The sequence below is a fragment of the Plecotus auritus genome (assembly GCF_963455305.1).
Source record: "Plecotus auritus genome assembly, chromosome: 7".
Classification (NCBI taxonomy): domain Eukaryota; kingdom Metazoa; phylum Chordata; class Mammalia; order Chiroptera; family Vespertilionidae; genus Plecotus; species Plecotus auritus.
The window spans coordinates 109,209,201-109,226,648 of record NC_137774.1 but is presented as its reverse complement, the minus strand read 5'-3'; the positions used below and the strand labels follow the sequence as shown (position 1 = coordinate 109,226,648).

Genomic DNA, 17,448 nt, shown 5'->3' with positions numbered 1-17,448 from the left:
CCATCTTGCCCATTATAGAAAAGGTTTTTTGAGCCATGGTCTAGAAAATTTGATGGAATACTCCATTACAAGTGTGCTTTCAGCAATGTACATGAGACATGACAGAGAGTGGTGTTAAAATATTTATTGCTGGTGTTGGGAAAATTGGACAGGCACATGCCAAAAAATGAAACTAGACCACCAACTTACAGCATACACAAGAATAAACTCAAAAATGGATGAAAGCCTTTTGGTCAGGACTGACATCTTCCAGTAATTTGGAAATGACTAACACAAAGGGAATGAGGAGAGGCACCCGCTATATGTTCTCCAGGCCTTTTAGAAAACATGGAGTTGTTCCTTTGGCCACATGCAAATCTACAAGAAAGGTGATATTGTGGACATCAAGGGAATGGGCACTGTTCAAAAAGGAATGTCCCACAAATGTTACCATGGCAAAACTGGAAGAATCTACAATGTCACCCAGCATGCAGTGGGCATTAATGTAAACAAGCAAGTTAAGGGCAAGATCCTTGCCAAGAGAATTAATGTATGTACTGAGCATATTAAGCACTCTAAGAGCCGAGATAGCTTTCTGAAACGTGTGAAAGAAAATTATCAGAAAAAGAAGGAAGCCAAAGAGAAGCACATTTTGTGAGAACCAATGGAAAGGAGCCTGAGCAGCTAGAAGCCATTCCCTATGAATTCATGGCATGATAAGTGGGAAAAAAATAAAAAAGACTTCTGTGCTGATAAAAATATTTCCCTTAGTTGAGTGGAAGTGTGGTGGCCCTTCCCCCCAAAGAATAATTAAAGAAAACTTTGTGTCACCCTAACTGGTTTGGTTCAGTGGATAGACTATCGGCCTGTGAACCTAAGGGTCCAGGGTTTGATTCCAGTCAAGAGCACATGTCCAGGTTGTGGGCTCGATCCCCAGTAGGGGGCATGAAGGAGGCAGCCAATAAAAAAAAAAAAATGGATGAAAGACTTACATGTAAGTCACAAAACCATAAAAATCCTAGAAGAAAACATAGACAATAAAATCTCAGACATCTCTCGTACCAACATTTTTGCCATTATATCTCCTTGGGCAAGCAAAACAAAGGAAAAAAAATAAACAAATGGGACTACATCAAAGCAAAAAGCTTCTGCACAGCAAAGGAAACCATCAACAAAATGAAAGGGAAACTCACCGTATGGGAGAATATATTTACCAATGATACATCTAATAAGGGGTTGATTTCCCACCATCATTTGGTGAAGGTCAGAGGCGAGGGAGGACAGGGGTTGCATGGAGGTGGGCAAAGGAGGGGAAATGGGGACCTCTGTAATAGGATCAACAATAAAAATAAAGTTAAAAAATATAAATATATATTTATTGCTTTTCTAACTTACAGCCCAGAGTTAGCCAGGTTCCAGGTAGTTCACAGATTCAACAGTAACATCAGAAATCCAGGATCTTTCCCATCTTCCATTTTCAGAAGGATGACTTACCACTTCAGATGGTAACTTGCTTTTCAGATGGCCATAACAGCTACAAGCACCCTCATAGGACAGCACCCGAAAAAGGACGAAAAGTAAAGGGCAAAGAGTCTTTCTTATGAAGTTCTTTTTAATTATGAAAGCTAAGCTTTCTTTAAAAAAAGTTAGTAGAAATTGGTTTGTGTGCATAGCCTTGAACCTATCACAAAGGGTACTGAGATGAGATTGCCATGATGAGTTTGAAGACATGGATGTCATGCCTGGTTGCATATTAAAATTATCTGCAGAGTAATCAACATATTAGGAAATACCTACATCTGTGCCCTACCTAAGATCAAATATATTAGAATCTCTGAGGTGGTTCCTAACAGTGGCATTTTTCTTTAATGCTCAAGAAGATTCAAATAGGTTACCAGGAATGAGTACCACTAATGAAACTAATCATGATTTATTTCCTAGAGTTGAGCATGTTTCTACATGAACAATAGCAGAGTTCATTTGTCTGGAAACAAGACTGATGGCTGATGGCTTTTGGGTAGAGGACCAATGGTGTTTGCCACATTCATGTACATGAGCACTGAAGTAATTCAGATAGATTGTAGGACTAAGCGGGAAGAGACTCTGCACAAGAAGCCACCCAGAATTCTCAATGAATGTGGAAGGACACCAGAAAGCTTTTCAGGAACAACTTCAAGAGCAGTAGAGGGTCATGGTCTTCAATGGGGAAACATGCACCTGGAGATCACAGGACATGAGACATGTCAAGGGAGCAAGGAATGTAGGAAAGAAAGGAGTGCTGTTTATTGGGCATAAGGAGGGTAAAGTGTCTGTGTTATTTCAAGGTCGAGGTGTCTAAAATGACCTATCAGTCTAGACTTCAAAAAGAGTTATCTATAGGACATTTTGGAGAATGATAGAGGTCTACCAATAACTTCCCCAGGAAATAGGCATAAATTGAGTATGTCCCAACAAAACCTTGTCCACAGGGATGGTGAAATCATGAGCCTGGCTGAGGCTGTTCTGTGAAATGTGTGAAATACAAAGAAAGGTAAAGGTCTGGACCCTGGGACACAACAAACATAAATCAGTCTGCTGCCAATTGTTAATAGACTGCAGCTGCATAAAATTATCCTGAACTTCTGCTAAGGATAATAGAAGTTTGAATGTTTTATTTCACATATTTTAAGCTTTGAAGGCAAAATGGAATCACACTGCTTTCAACTGAAAAGAAAAATACAATCACCAGGACAAATCCCAGTCTTCTAATTTCAGAACCCGTGGGTTGAGTCCTCACTTAATCCGAAGACTGAGTTGCACATGACTGGTAACCACAGAATCTGAGTGACCTTTTGGTCTCCAATGAAACACCCTGGGAAAATTGTTTTCCCTGCACTCATTTAAAAACAGTAACTGCTCCACATCATTTAAGATCCTTTGTCAAGGGAATTCAATTAACATCAGCCTGAGGTCACCTCAGGACTTCTTACATTTTTTTCATCCTGTGAACTCCCCTGGGTTTTCCATGACTCATAACAACTGTCCACAGAAAAATAAGTACACTTTTCATCTTACTGATGCTGCAGTAGCTCTGGTCTCCCCCTCAGGATCGCAGCAAACCTGACAGGAGGAAGTGCCCAGGGGGAGGCAGTAGGTGGAAAATGCTGGGTCACCCACAGTTCACTGCCTCCTCCCCAAGCAGCTATTCAGAGTGCCGGGGCTGCAGTCTTGGTAACTTCCTGAGCACAACTCCTGTGGGTCAACTCCCAGTTTAGAAAACACTAGGAAAATACTGTCTATTTGGTATAATAATTTGGTAAATTCGACAGAACCCAAGAATGCTAAAATAATATTTGCCAAATTTGCTATACCAATGGCATAAAAACATCAGCTTAAATCAATGGCAAAATTTGTTTGCTATTATTCCTAAAATTAAATACGACATCTTCACTAAACTATCATAAGCAGGATATGTCATTCATTCAGCCTTTAGTTCAACAAATACTTGAGTGCCTACTATGTGCAAGTTGTTGTGTAAAACCAATTCCAGCTTTCCAGTAAATTCAAAATCTAAAAATCTAATACCTTTGTTAAAAAAAAAAGTGACATGGTATTATAATATAGCACAAAGGTGTCAGAGTAAGCCGAGCATTCACTGCTCCAATTCAGATGTGCCTACCAGGAACCTAAACTTATGAGGTTCTTCCTAAGAAGGTATCACAAAGACAGGATGCTGTAAGTAAGACCAGCCTGGTAGAAATGCATTCATTGTCATAAACATGTCATTCTGACATCCTGTGACTGTCAATTAAATGTTTCCTTTGCCCTTGCAGTAAAAACAGAAAGCTGTTTGCACAAAGATCTGTAGGATATTGGGTCAGACAGGAACACAGCATGGTACCTTTTTTCTCAAAGAGAAAGATCTATTAACATTACCAAATCATAAACAAATTCAGTCATTCAACAAATATTTATCAAAAGCTTACCATGTGGCAGAAACAGACACAGGGGTAGTGTGGCCTAAGAAACTTGGGTAACAAATGAATGATGTACATAAGCCACAAAGGAATTGAGCTGATGTACTTTAAATTAATGAGGTCCTTATTGAAATGGAGTGTCTAATAGGTGACAAATTTTTTAAAGGGTGCAATTTAAAGGAGAATGGTGAGGATGATCAATTAGGAAAGGAAATTAAGTTCTATGAGAAAAGGTTAAATTAATCCCAGTTACTTAACTTGAAGAGAAGGACTGATTTGATTATTATCTTCATGTTCAGAAGGGGTTTTATGCTTTTCTTTTCCTTAAAGGCTTAGACATGAGAAAATGGGATACAATTGTAGCATTTATTTAGCTATTGACACATAATATGAGCATCTGCCTTGTGGCCTAACACAATAGGAGATTGCAGAAGCATAAAGATGAATGCAACATAGTCTCTGCCAATAGAAATTAGTGCATTTGGACATAGGAAAAACTCCTTTGAACAACCAAGTAATAAAACTCAAGAACTGGCTGAAGCAGTACCCTATATAATAAAAGCCTAATATGCTAAGTGTCCATTCAACCAATCAAAGTGTAATATGCTAATGATATGCTAAGGATGCTCAACCGCTCGCTATGACGTGCACTGACCACCAGGGGACAGATGCTCTGACCGGTAGGTTAGTTTGCTGCTGGGGTCCGGCCTATCGGGACTGAGTGAGATGGGCCAGACATGCCCTGGAGCCCTCCATCGGTCCCTCCCCAGCTGGCCAACCTCCTGCGCCCCTCCCTGGCCCCTATTGTGCACCAATGGGGTCCCTCAGCCTGGACTGCACCCTCTTGCAATCCGGGACCCCTTGGGGGATGTCAGAGAGCCAGTTTCACCCCGATCCCACAAGCCAGGCCAAGGGACCCCACTGGTGCACAAATTCATGCACCAGGCCTCTAGTATCCTATATAATAAAAGCCTAATATGCAAATTGTTCAACTGGAAATTCTACCTGGAATTCAACTGCTCACCAGGGGGCAGCGCGGAATATGGCAGGCATTGGTGACATGGCGCTGGCAGCGGGTGGCAGTGTAGGTGCTGCCAGCCCCGATCGGCCCCAATTAGAGTGCAACTGCACCAGGATGGTGGAGTAGGTGAGCAGGCAGTGCCAGACTAAGGAGGATATGAGCAGGGGCCCGATTGCCCCACAGAGGGTGACCAGCAGAGGCTGTGGGGGGAGGGGCCACTGCCAGATCCCAGGTGCTGAGGGAGCTGGGTGGGGGTCCCCGGCCCTGATTGATTGGCCTGCAGGTGGGATGGTGTTGCAGGTGAGGGGGCGGTGCCAGGACACTGCGGGGTGCCAGGCAGGGCTATGGGTCTGCAAGGCTGGGGGCACGAGCTGGGGCTGTGAGCCTGGGGGTGCAAGCTAGGGCCCGATCCCTGTAGGCCACCCCAAGGGACCCCACCCATGCATGAATTCGTGCACCAGGCCTCTAGTGTAATATAAATGCCTAGAGATTGTCAAGACAATTACTGACCACTATTCAAGATTGTTATGATCACAGAAGTAGATGATTATTGAAATCCCTTTCTAGATCTGTAATACCAAAACCTGTACCTTAGTTTTACAGTTAACAGTTTTCTACAAAGGGATATTAAAAGTGATATATAACTACAGTATATGTAGCTGGATTTATATGTACCCACTGACTAATATTATGATTTCATGTAAAATATTCTTATATACTTTTATAATTGATCTTTAATTAAAAGCAATCCCTAACTCCTTAGATTTAAGGGAAAACATCTGATAATCTCTCTGACAAAGAGTTAAGAATGTAAACTCTGGATCAATATTATTGCCAGTAAACAGATTACAGCTATAAAATGAGAAGACTATTCAGACCTTGATAATCAACTCTATTTTCATTGGGGGCTGTCAGGTTGAATATCTAGTATTACAGACTAGAAAATGGATTATGAAAGCTCAATCATGTCCTTTTCACGAAATGTACTTAGGTACATATAACCTTAAACATAGATTCAAACCTAGAACATTTGCTGTTTAAATAGAACACTAGAGACTATGAAAATATTTGAAGCTGCCTGCTAGATATTTCTATTTGTATATCCCACTGAAATTCCAAATTCAATACATCATTAAAAGAGAGTAAGAGAGCAAAAGAGACCTTACCTACCTCAACTCCTATCTATACCTTGTATTCAAGTCTTATTTTAATTACTAGAGGCCCAATGCATGAAGATTCATGCAAGAATGGGCCTTCCTTCCCCTGGCTGCCGCACTGCCTTCGCTCTGGCTGGAGCCGCTATTCCACTCTGGCCCAGAGCCGCCTTTCCACCTTTCCATGCTGCCCAGAGGCCTGGAGCAGCTGGGGTGGTGCGGAACGCCTGCATCATCACCATAGTGACCATGCAAGTGTCCCACACTGCCCCCAGCCACTCGGCACCTGCGTATGCAAATTGCCCCGCCATCTTGGTTGGGTTAATTTGCATACTCACTCCTAATTGGCTGGTGGGCGTCGTGAAGGTACAGTCAATTAGCATGTTACTCTTTTATTAGGTAGATAGGTATCATTATCTTCCTGTACTTCATAATAGAAATTTCAGCATCTTTGAATCCACACTCTCCTTTGCCCCCCAAATTAATTCTTTAGCAATAATTTATTAGGTATCTATCATATGTCTGTCTCCATATGAGGTGTTAAGAGTACAAAGAAATATGTCATGAGAGAGAAACCAAGATGGTGGCATAGGTAAACACCTAAACAGCAGCCTCGCACAACAATTTCAAAACTACAACTTAAAGACAAAACAGACATCATCCAGAACCACAGGAAAGCTGGCTGAGTGGAAATTCTACAACTAGAAAGAAAGAGAAAAGCACACTGAGACTCAGAGGCGCTGCAAAAGGCTGAGGTATGGACACGCGCGCGCACGGAGAGGACGGGCGGCTGAGCGCCTGGCTGGCTATCCCAAGCGGGAGGGAGATGGATGCCCCCGACTGCACTGAACTCCAGTTCCAGGAGAGGCCCTGGGGACCCAGACTCATTTGGGGGAAAACTGTACTGTCAGGAAAAGAGAAAAGCACATGGAGACTCAGGGGAGCTGCGAAAGGCAGAGATCTGGAGGTGCACGCGTGAGCACGAGCGGAGGACTGACTGCTGAGTGTGCCACTGGCTTTCTCAAGCGGGAGGGAGACAGAAGCTCCCAATTGCGCTGAACTCCAGTTCTGGGCGAGAATCTGGGAACCCAGACCCATTTGGGGAGAAACTAGACTGTCTGGCAATGGGCAGAACTCGAGGGCGGCTTTCTCTCAGAGGTGCTTGCAGTGATTACCATGGGACACTGAGACCCAGAGGCCTCATAGGGCAGGGCTGACTGGAAGCCAAGGCTGTCTGCTCCACCCTGAGATTCTGCCCCATCCAAGCTGAGCACAGAGGCTTTTGCAATTTTGCAAGTCTTGTCTCATAAGGCTGTCTCCAGCACAGAAGTTCTCCCAGCATAGACACAGCTAATCCTCACAGCCAATTGGCCTGGAGGTCTATTCCTCCCAGTGATACCAACAACAATCAAGACTTAACTACAATAAGGCTGTGCACACAGTCCACAAAGGGGTGCACCAAGAGTGTCCACCTCAGGTAACTGGGGAGGCTGAGCCACTGGGCCCTAAAGAACACCTAGCACACAAAGCTACTCTACCAACTCAGGGAAGCAACGAAAATGCAAATACAAAGAAACAGATCACAAATGAAAGAAACGGAGGAAAGCAAATGACTGGATATAGAGTTCAAAACCACAGTTATAAGGTTTTTCAAGAATTTCCTAGAAAAGGCCGATAAATTTAGCGAGACCTTCAAGGATATGAAAAAGGACCAACCAGAAATTAAACATACACTGACTGAAATAAAAAATATTATACAGACACCTAACAGCAGACTAGAGGACCGCAAGAATCAAGTCAAAGATTTGAAATACAAAGAAGCAAAAAACACTCAACCAGAAAAGCAAAAAGAAAAAAAGAATCCAAAAATTTGAAGACAGTGTAAGAAGCCTCTGTGACAACCTCAAGCGTACCAACATCCGAATTATGGGGGTGCCAGAAGAAGAGAGAGAGCAAGATACTGAAAACCTATTTGAAGAAATAATGACAGAAAACTTCTCCCACCTGGTGAAAGAAATAGACTTACAAGTCCAGGAAGTGCACAGAACCCCAAACAAAAGGAATCCAAAGAGGACCACACCAAGACACATCATAATTAAAATTCCAAGAGCAAAAGACAAAGAGAGAATATTAAAAGCAGCAAGAGAAAAACAGTTAATTACCTACAAGGGAGCACCCATATGATTGTCAGCTGATTTCTCAACAGAAACTATGCAGGCCAGATGGGAGTGGCAAGAAATATTCAAAGTGATGAATAGCAAGAACCTTCAACCAAGATTACTCTACCCAGTAAAGCTATCATTCAGAATTGAAGGTCAAATAAAGAGCTTCACAGATAAGAAAAAGCTAAAGGAGTTCATCACCACCAAACCAGTATTATATGAAATGCTGAAAGGTATTCTTTAAGAAGAGGAAGAAGAAGAAAAAGATAAAGATAAAATTTATGAACAACAAATACATATCTATCAACAAGTGAATCTAAAAATCAAATGAATAAAAAATCTGATGAACAGAATAAACTGGTGAATATAATAGAATCAGGGGCATAGAAAGGGAGTGGACTGACAATTCTCAGGGGGAAAAGGGTGTGGGGGGTGTGGGAAGAGACTGGACAAAAATCGTACACCTATGGATGTGGACACTGGGGGGGTAGGTAAGGGCAGAGGGTGGGGTGGTAACTGGGTGGAGGGGAGCTATGGGTGAAAAAAAGAGGAACAATTGTAGTAACCTGAACAATAAAGATTTATTAAATTAAAAAAAAGTAAATTAAATTTAAATTTAAAAAATAAAAATAAATAAAAAAAAGAAATTTGTCACTGTATTTTCCCTCAAGTATATGACCATTTAAACCAATTTTCAGTCCTATGTCATTAGGCTGTTTATTTGTTTGTAATGTAATTCAGATCATTGTAGATTCACATACTGTTTAAAACATAATACAGAGAGTCTCTTCTACAGTTTGTCTCATTTTCTCCAGGGGTAACACTTTGCAAAACTATAGTATGTCAAACCAGATATTTACATTGAAACAATCCTCCCATTTATTAAAATTTTCCTAGTTTTACTTAGACTTGTGTGTGTGTGTTCAGTTCCGTAGAATTTTATTGCTTACTAGAGGCCTGGTGCATGAAAATTCATGCACTGGAGGGGGGTTCCCTCAGCCCAGCCTGCCCCCTCTCACAGTCCGGGAGCCCTCAGGGGCGGGAGGCGACCTGGCGATCAGGGGAAGGTGACGCCCCATCACACCTCTGCTGCTGCCACTGCCGGCAGCTCAAGCCTCAGCCGGCCCTGGTTACCTGAGCCTCGGGTGGCCCTGGGCGGCTGGGAGGCTGAGTGGACTGGGGGACTCCGGAGGCAGGCATGCGCCTGCTGCCCCAGTGGGGTTTTGGGGACTGGGCGTCACCATCTTGTGGCTGTGGGCACCGCCATCTTTGAAGGTGTGGCATTCAATTAACATATTCCCTCCTTATTGGCTGTGGGCGCTGCCATCTTTGAGGGCGGGGCAGTCAATTAGCATATTCCCTCCTTACTGGCTGTGGTGTCGCCATCTTTGCAACAGTGTGAGGGTCAATTAGCATATTCCCTCTTTATTAGATAGAATGTAGGTTCCTGTATCCACCACCACAGTGAAGATACTGAACAATTTCATCACTACAAGGGTTGTGTTGCCCTTTTATAACCATACCCACCTCTCCTCAGCCCCTTCCCTATTCTTAACCTCTGGCAGTCACCATTTCTAAAGTGTTGTCATTTCAAAAATGTTACACAAGTGGAGTCATATAGTATGTAACCTCTACAGGCTGACTTTTTTTTCCTTATCATAATATCTTAGAGATTCAACTAAGTTATTACATATATATCAATAGTTTGTTCCTTTCTATTCCTGCATAGTATTTCATGATATGTACTTATGCCAATTAATTTAACCATTAATATGGGCTGATTCCAGCTTTTGGCTATTCCAAATAAAGTTGCAATGAACATTCAGGTACAGGTTTTTGTGTGAGCATACATTTATTTTCCCCTCTGGGATAAATGCCCAGGAGAACAACTGCTGGATCATCTGATAGTTTAATGTTTAGATTTTTTTTAAGAGACTGCCAAATTGTTTTCCAGAATGTCTGTACCATTTTACATTCCCACCAGCAGTAAATGAGTGATCAAGTTCTCAGCATTTTTGTCAGCACTTAGTATTGTCATTTTTTATTTTAGCCATTTCAATAGGTGTGTAATGTCATGTGATTAAAAGTTTTATAAAAGAGGGATAAACATATTGTACTGGGTGTCAGCGGGGGGAGGGAGCAACAAAATCCAGCAAGCAATTGGGAAGTGGGGGGTACAGGAGAGGTGCAAGGAGGAAAACATCCATAAAAGAGATAACATCTAAGTCGAGTTTTTAAAAACTGAGTAGATCTTCAGAAACTAGAGAGAAGGGAAAGATACATGAACCATAGTAAATAAAATATTCAAAACCAGAGAGCAGTGAGAGCATGAAGAAGGGAGAGAAGATCTACATAGGCGCCACAATGGGAAAAAGGAATCCTTGCAGCTGGAAGAAGACTTTTGTGCATCATGTCAGGGGTTTTAACTCTGTGCTGCAGGTAAGACGAAGGCCTCAGCAATGACAGGATCATTTCCAGTCTCCATGTGCTTCCACCTCGGCTCCCACATCTGTCCACTCCTTTCTTTCTTCACCGCCACTCAGGCTCACCATGGTACATACCTGGAGAACCCTCCTTCAATCCACCCTATTTATTGACACCAGGGCAATCTTCCTAAATCCTACAGTTCACGATGTGTTATTTCTCTCCTCAGAAATTTCACTGGCCCTCCTTCATGCAGAACTAAGTCTGAACTCCTCAGAGCCATCCTAGAGCAGGGGTGATACAACCCCACGGCTCCCCTCCAGGAAGATAAGCTCCAAGGTCATGGGGCTGATTTCCAGTCCCATGTGGGTAGTGCTTTTTCCTTCTGAGCCTGCAGACATGTTCCTGATCCTTAAAGAATCTGGCTCAGTGTGGCTTCCTTTGGTGAAGGTCTCCTAATTTCCTTCCTCCACCCCCAAATGTATTCTATTACTCTCATTTTAGGTTTCACCATAATTTTTCTAATATCATCACCACGGTATTTTTTTTTTTTTGCCCTGTTTTGCATTAGAGTTCACAAGTTTTTCTCCTCCAATAACCTGGAGATGGTGATACAGATGGAAAGTACAAACTTTAGTTGTCCTACATGTATCTAATATCAACATACCTATAAGCCAAGGATTTGGCTGCACCTGGGAAAGTTATTAAACTGTCAAAGAGTGTGGAATCTAAGAAAGGGATATTTTATGTTAAAAATATTAATATACAAGGAAGAATATGCTTGGTTTCTTAGAAGTACAGATAAAGAGCTATATTTACTCCATATACAGCTAAAATGTGATTCTATGTCTAACTTTGTTTCATTTGAGGTTCCCTAGCAACATTTTTCTACAATAAAAAATAGAAACAAAGAACAAAAGTGCCAGGCTTGTCAAAAATGTGGCAAAGTCTATTTTAAATTTTAGTCTTTGCTTCTTTTCATTTAACTAAAGTGTAAACTGGCTATTTTCTCAAAAATAATTAAATGTGATATTGTATTTATAACTATTTCTACACAATAAAGACTCTTACAATAACAAGAACAACAACAAAAAAAAACCATGGTATTATTGTTTAAAAACTCCTAACACTTCTGTGGACATCAAATCCACTTTTGAAAATGCAACAATGAGGTGCACATTAACAGTGTTTCCAGTTCCAGACAATTTCAAATGCAAGCTCTGAAATAACAAGATGCTGGAGAGGGAGGTCAAAGTGACCACTCATTACCTGTGAGATGTGACCAGACAATTTTTAATAGTTTTGGCCACTTACCAATAATAAAAATATAATCATAAATCTCAGAACAAATATATACTAGTACAGGATGAGTACAAAATTTAGCCCTTGGCAAAGGGCCAATAAATATGTTAATCTAACCTGAAATTTATCAGGAAATTATCAGGGTCACAGCTCCTGCCCCTTTTTCTTTTGATAATTTACATACATCATTCTCTAAATCAAGATAAAATAAATGTTACCTTTTTTCCTAATGGAATCAATAGCCTACTCCTATATTGTATTGAGAGCACTCAATGTGTCTTCAACTTAAAGAGAAGGAACATGTATATGTCATACTGGCATCTTAACATATATAAACAAGATCATAAATACGTAAAGGATGAAGCAGGGTTGCTGGGTCTCCGCTCCCTCCCCCGGACACACAGTCATTAGGAGCAGATTACTAGGATTGTGTTTAGGGTTCTCATATAAACCAAGCTTTTGTTTTTATTTCCTTGGGTCAAGTAAATATTCTTTAGTTTCAGAAGAAATTCAGAAACATTGAGGTCATGATTTTTATTAACTTCTAAAATTAGAGCCAGTGTCTTCACCACATCTTCCATAGGCCTTTAATCAGTTTTTAATCACATTCACCCCATGTACCAGGCACTGTAATCAAAATTTCCCTCTAACTTATTGGACCTGAGAGGAGGATAATCTTTTGAAAATTCCAACACATACTTAGCCGAACAAAGAGATTTCCTTGGAGCCAACATTTATTTTAGCCCTCTTTTCTGATTAGAAAATGAAAATGAAAAATATTTAACCATTAGGTGTATCAAAGACATCCACTGCAGTCTGGACCTCCCAGGGGAAGTGCAGCCAGCTGGGCAGGACCCACAGAAACTAATGACAGTGAGGCTCAGTGTATAATAGTTAATTTTAACTATTGGATAATGGTTACTAATGGATAATAGTTACTAATAACATTGAGTTGTACACATGTTTCAACTGTTGTACCTTTTTTCTTCCCAGTTAATATTGGGAAAAGTCAGGAGGGTTTAAAGGAGGCTAGAGGAAGGTAACAAAAGCACACCGGAGGGAGTCAGAGGGTGGAAATGAACTGTGGCAGAGCAAGGCAGTCGCAATTTTGATGGGTCTACAATCAGGGGTCCTCAAACTACGGCCCGCGGGCCACATGCGGCCCGCCGAGGACATTTATCCCGCCCGCCGGGTGCCGCTGCCTGTCCTGCTTAGCAGCCGACTCATCCTGGGCCCGCATAGAAATTTGTTCATAGTTTTTTTTTAAACTATAGTCTGGCCCTCCAACGGTCTGAGGGACAGTGAACTGGCCCCCTGTTTAAAAAGTTTGAGGACCCCTGGTACATCATCGTATTAGAGCATAATGAGAAATAAATTCAAACGGGAAAGAAAGGAGAGAGCCTTCACATATCTGTCAGTGCTTCGATGATAACAAAAATAATGCAAACACAAATGCTTCCCATTTGATTGGTGTGCGGAATATGCAGTATCCTTTCGCCCACACATTTTCTTTCCTAATTCTCACAGTAACTCTATGAGGTAAGAACATTTACTTAGTTTCACACCCCCTAATACATTCGACTACAGCAGTGGTCCACAAACTGCGGCTCGCGAGCCACATGCAGCTCTTTGGCCCCTTGAGTGTGGCTCTTCCACAAAATACCACGTGCGGGCGCGCACGGACAGTGCGATTGAAACTTTTCCGCTCTCAAAAAGAAATTTCAATCGTTGTACTGTTGATATTTGGCTCTGATGACTAATGAGTTTGCCGACCAGTGGACTACAGGAATGGCATACCCTCTCTCTTGGTGGCTCTCTGCATAGAATCTGTATTCTTTATCTTTATTCTTTTTGTTTTTCCCCCCTTTGGTTTGTTTGTTTTGTATTCTCTATCTTTAAATATGCAAGCAGAGCAATGGATTCGAACATCCACAGCATGAATAAGGTCTGCTAAGATTTTATTGATCTGACAAAATTATGGATTGTTGATTTCCTGTGTGATTCTGACCCTACTGCTCAGTGCTTGTGTCATGTACCTTATTGCAGAAGCTGCTTCTTACTTAATGTGACTTGTGATGATGTGATCAGCATAAGACACTCTCTCTTAATAATAAATTTAATAGAACTTAAAGGCAACTCTGGGGGCTTCTCTCCTAATACAGCTATTCTATAGTGTTATGTGATGAACCTTTAATTTTAATTTAATTAAATCCACATAAATTAGCTGCAATTTGACTGCAAAATTCTTGCCAAGTTCTTCATCCTATTTGTGAAATGTAAGCCTTCAAATATCAATTAGTGGTTCAGAAATGCATGATAACAGTTTCTAAGAGAGTTAGATATAAAAAAATATTGTACATCTCTTGTTAGTTTATCATCTAGGACATGTTTAGTCTCAAGTAGAGCAGAAACCACGAATATTATTATTGTGGCCTGGGTCTGGCTACATGAGACACATCTGACCTAAGAAAGAGCACACTGAGTCAGCATTGTGGTTTAGAACAAGGAGTAATGAGTGCATTTGGAGCTCATGTCCATGGAGCGGAGCCCCCGTGGACCAAACAGCTAATGGAGTTGAGTCATCAGTGTCTATGGGGCTAAGCCATTTCCCAATAAGGAGCTTTTAGAATACACATTCCCACACCACACCCTGGACCTAATAAAGGCACATCTCTTGGAATGGGGCCTATGGATCTGCACTTTCCAAAAGCTTCCCAGGTGATTGGATAATCAGTGATTTTTTCTCAGTTGGAGAGCAGAAATTCCATTAGGATATAACCATATAACGGCACTCTAATAACCTGAAGATTCAAAAACTTCGGGTAAAGGGAAATTCCTCTTTCTTTTTCAAGTCTTCCATTTTCTATGCTCTCTTTTTCTGAAATTCCTATTAAGTGTGTGTTTAACATCATGGATTAAAATTCTCGTTTATTTTTATTTATTTTTTCCATTACTTTATCTTTTTTTCTCCAGATCTTAGAATATTTTATTGCCCAGAATACTAATTCAGCCATCAATGTCCCTTCTGTTTTCATTCCTTGCATTTGATTTTTTGTTACTTTGCCAATAAGTCTTTTAATTTCTAGAATCAATTTGTATTCTTGAATTACTCATCTTCATAGGAGCCTCTCCCTCCTCTTTATCCCCTCCACTGTCTTTCTTTTTCTTTTAATGAACAGCTTGGCTCTCTCTAAAGATATTTCAAGTGTTTTTTATTAAGCTTTCATCTATCTCTTGAATTATTTTCTTTATAATCTTGTATCAGTGATTCCATTAGTTAATCTGGTTCCTTCTGTTGGTTTTCATCAACTGTCTGGTGACATGTGATTGTCCTTTCATAGCTGGCCTGGGCAACTTGTCCTGATGTCCCACCAGGCCTCAGCTTTCTTCAAAAAGGCTGCTTTTAGTTTTGACATAAATGGTACAGGTGAGTCAATAGGACAACACCCCTTACGGCTCCCTGGGGATGAGCTGGCAGACAGGCTAGGTACCCCTTGCCTCTACCCCTTGCCAACTTGAGAAAATGAGTACTTGGCAGAAGAGCACTTCAGAGCTTGCACCTCCTTGGCAGAGCAGACTGTCCCCTCCGTGCCTGTATGGGTCTCACTCAAGTCCCCACATGATCTGCTCTTCTTCTCAGTCAGACTCTAAAGAACTAATTCTGACAATACTCTTCAGGCTGATCCTGACACTGAATCCCACTTGTGCCTGTCATTCCATACAGTGGGGAAGAGAAAGGACTGAGCCAGTCTTTTGCTCAGATATCAGCTCCTGTTGAGTTATTCTGACGGCTATTTCTCCAGCTCCCTCTCCTCTAGCGTAGGTCACTCTCAGCTGGGAGGTTTTACAGATTGCATTTTTTCTAATTTGCAAAAATTCTCATAATGTTCTGCCTACTGATGACATTCTTCCTCCTTTTTCAACATTGCTCTGAATTATATATATACTAGAGGCCAGGGGCATGAGATTCGTGCACTGTGTGTGTGTGTGGTGGTGGTGGGGTGTGGTCCCTCAGCCCAGCCTGTGACCTCTCGCAGTCCCACAGTCCGGGATCCCTCTCGCAGTCCAGGGCTCTCACAGTCCAGGACCCCTCACTCCTTACCACCCGTCTGCAGGGGAGGTGGAAGAGGTTCCCACCACCGCCACTGCATTCGCCAGCCATGACCCCGGCTTCTGAGCAAAACTCCCCTGTAGGAGCGCACTGACCACCAGGGGGCAGCTCCTGCATTGAGCATCTGCCCCCTGGTGGCCAGTGTGTGTCATAGCGACCAGTTGTTCTGCTGTTCGGTCGATTTGCATATTAGGGTTTTATTATGTAGGATACAGGATGGGGCAAAAGTAGATTTATAGTTGTGAATACACAATTTATTCTTATATTATTTATTAATTACTAGAAGCCCGATGCACAAAGATTCATGCAAGAATGGACCTTCCTTTCCCTGGCTGCCGGCACTGCCTTTCCGCTCCAGCCCCGGAGTCGCCTTCCCACCTTCCCACACTTCCCAGAGGCCCTGAGTGGCTGGGATGGTGCGAAATGCCTGCGTCATTGAAGTGTCCTGCCCCACCCCCGGCTGCTTGGCGCCTGCATATGCAAATTAACCCACCATCTTTGTTGGGTTAATTTGCATACTCAATCCTGATTGGATGGTGGGCGTCATGAAGGTACAGTCAATTAGCATATTACTCTCTTATTAGGTAGATTGTATTGTTTTCCATATGAAAAACTGTAAACCTACTTTTGCCCCACCTACTTTTCCCAATATCCTATCTAATAAAAAAGTAATATGCAAATTGACCGCACCTCCGCTACACCCACAAGCCACGCCCACCAGCCAATCAGGAGCGAGTATGCAAATTAACCCAACCAAGATGGCTGCGGCCACGGAGAGAGCAGGAGACTTGAGTTGCCCCCAGCGATGAAGGAAGCCAAGCTTTCTGCCTGCCCTGGCCTGCCTTGGCCTTTGCTCAAGGCTACAAAGTTTCAATTATAGAGGATAAAAAATCCCAACAAAAATGGCTGCAGCTGCAGAGCGAGCAGGAGGCTTGGCTCTGCTCAAGGCTACGAAGTTTCAATTATACAAGATAAATAAATCCCAGATACTAGGGCTTCCGCTTGGGTTGCCGGGGGGGGCGGGGCAGCCTGCAAACCACCACAGACCCCTCACCCAGGCCGCCCCACACCCCAAGGGAACCCCCACCCTGATCTGGGACACCTTTCAGGGCAAACCAGCCGGCCCCCACCCATGTACCAGGCCTCTATCCTATCTAATCCTATCTAATAAAAGAATAATATGCAAATTGACCATCACTCCAACACACAAGATGGCTGCCCCCATGTGGTCAAAGATGACTGCCCCCATGTGGACACAAGATGGCCAGCAGGGGAGGGTAGTTGTGAGGGACCAGGTCTGCAAGGGAAGGCAGTTGTGGGCTATCAGGCCAGCAGGGGA

General features: G+C 42.3%; 1 pseudogene across 1 annotated transcript; it reads left to right on the top strand.

Annotated features, from left to right (window-relative positions):
- The first annotated feature begins 263 nt into the window (after positions 1-263).
- On the top strand, positions 264-637 carry LOC308253341 (large ribosomal subunit protein eL21-like; annotated as a pseudogene). Its single transcript has one exon. The product of its transcript is annotated as a large ribosomal subunit protein eL21-like (transcript).
- The last annotated feature ends 16,811 nt before the right edge of the window (positions 638-17,448 follow it).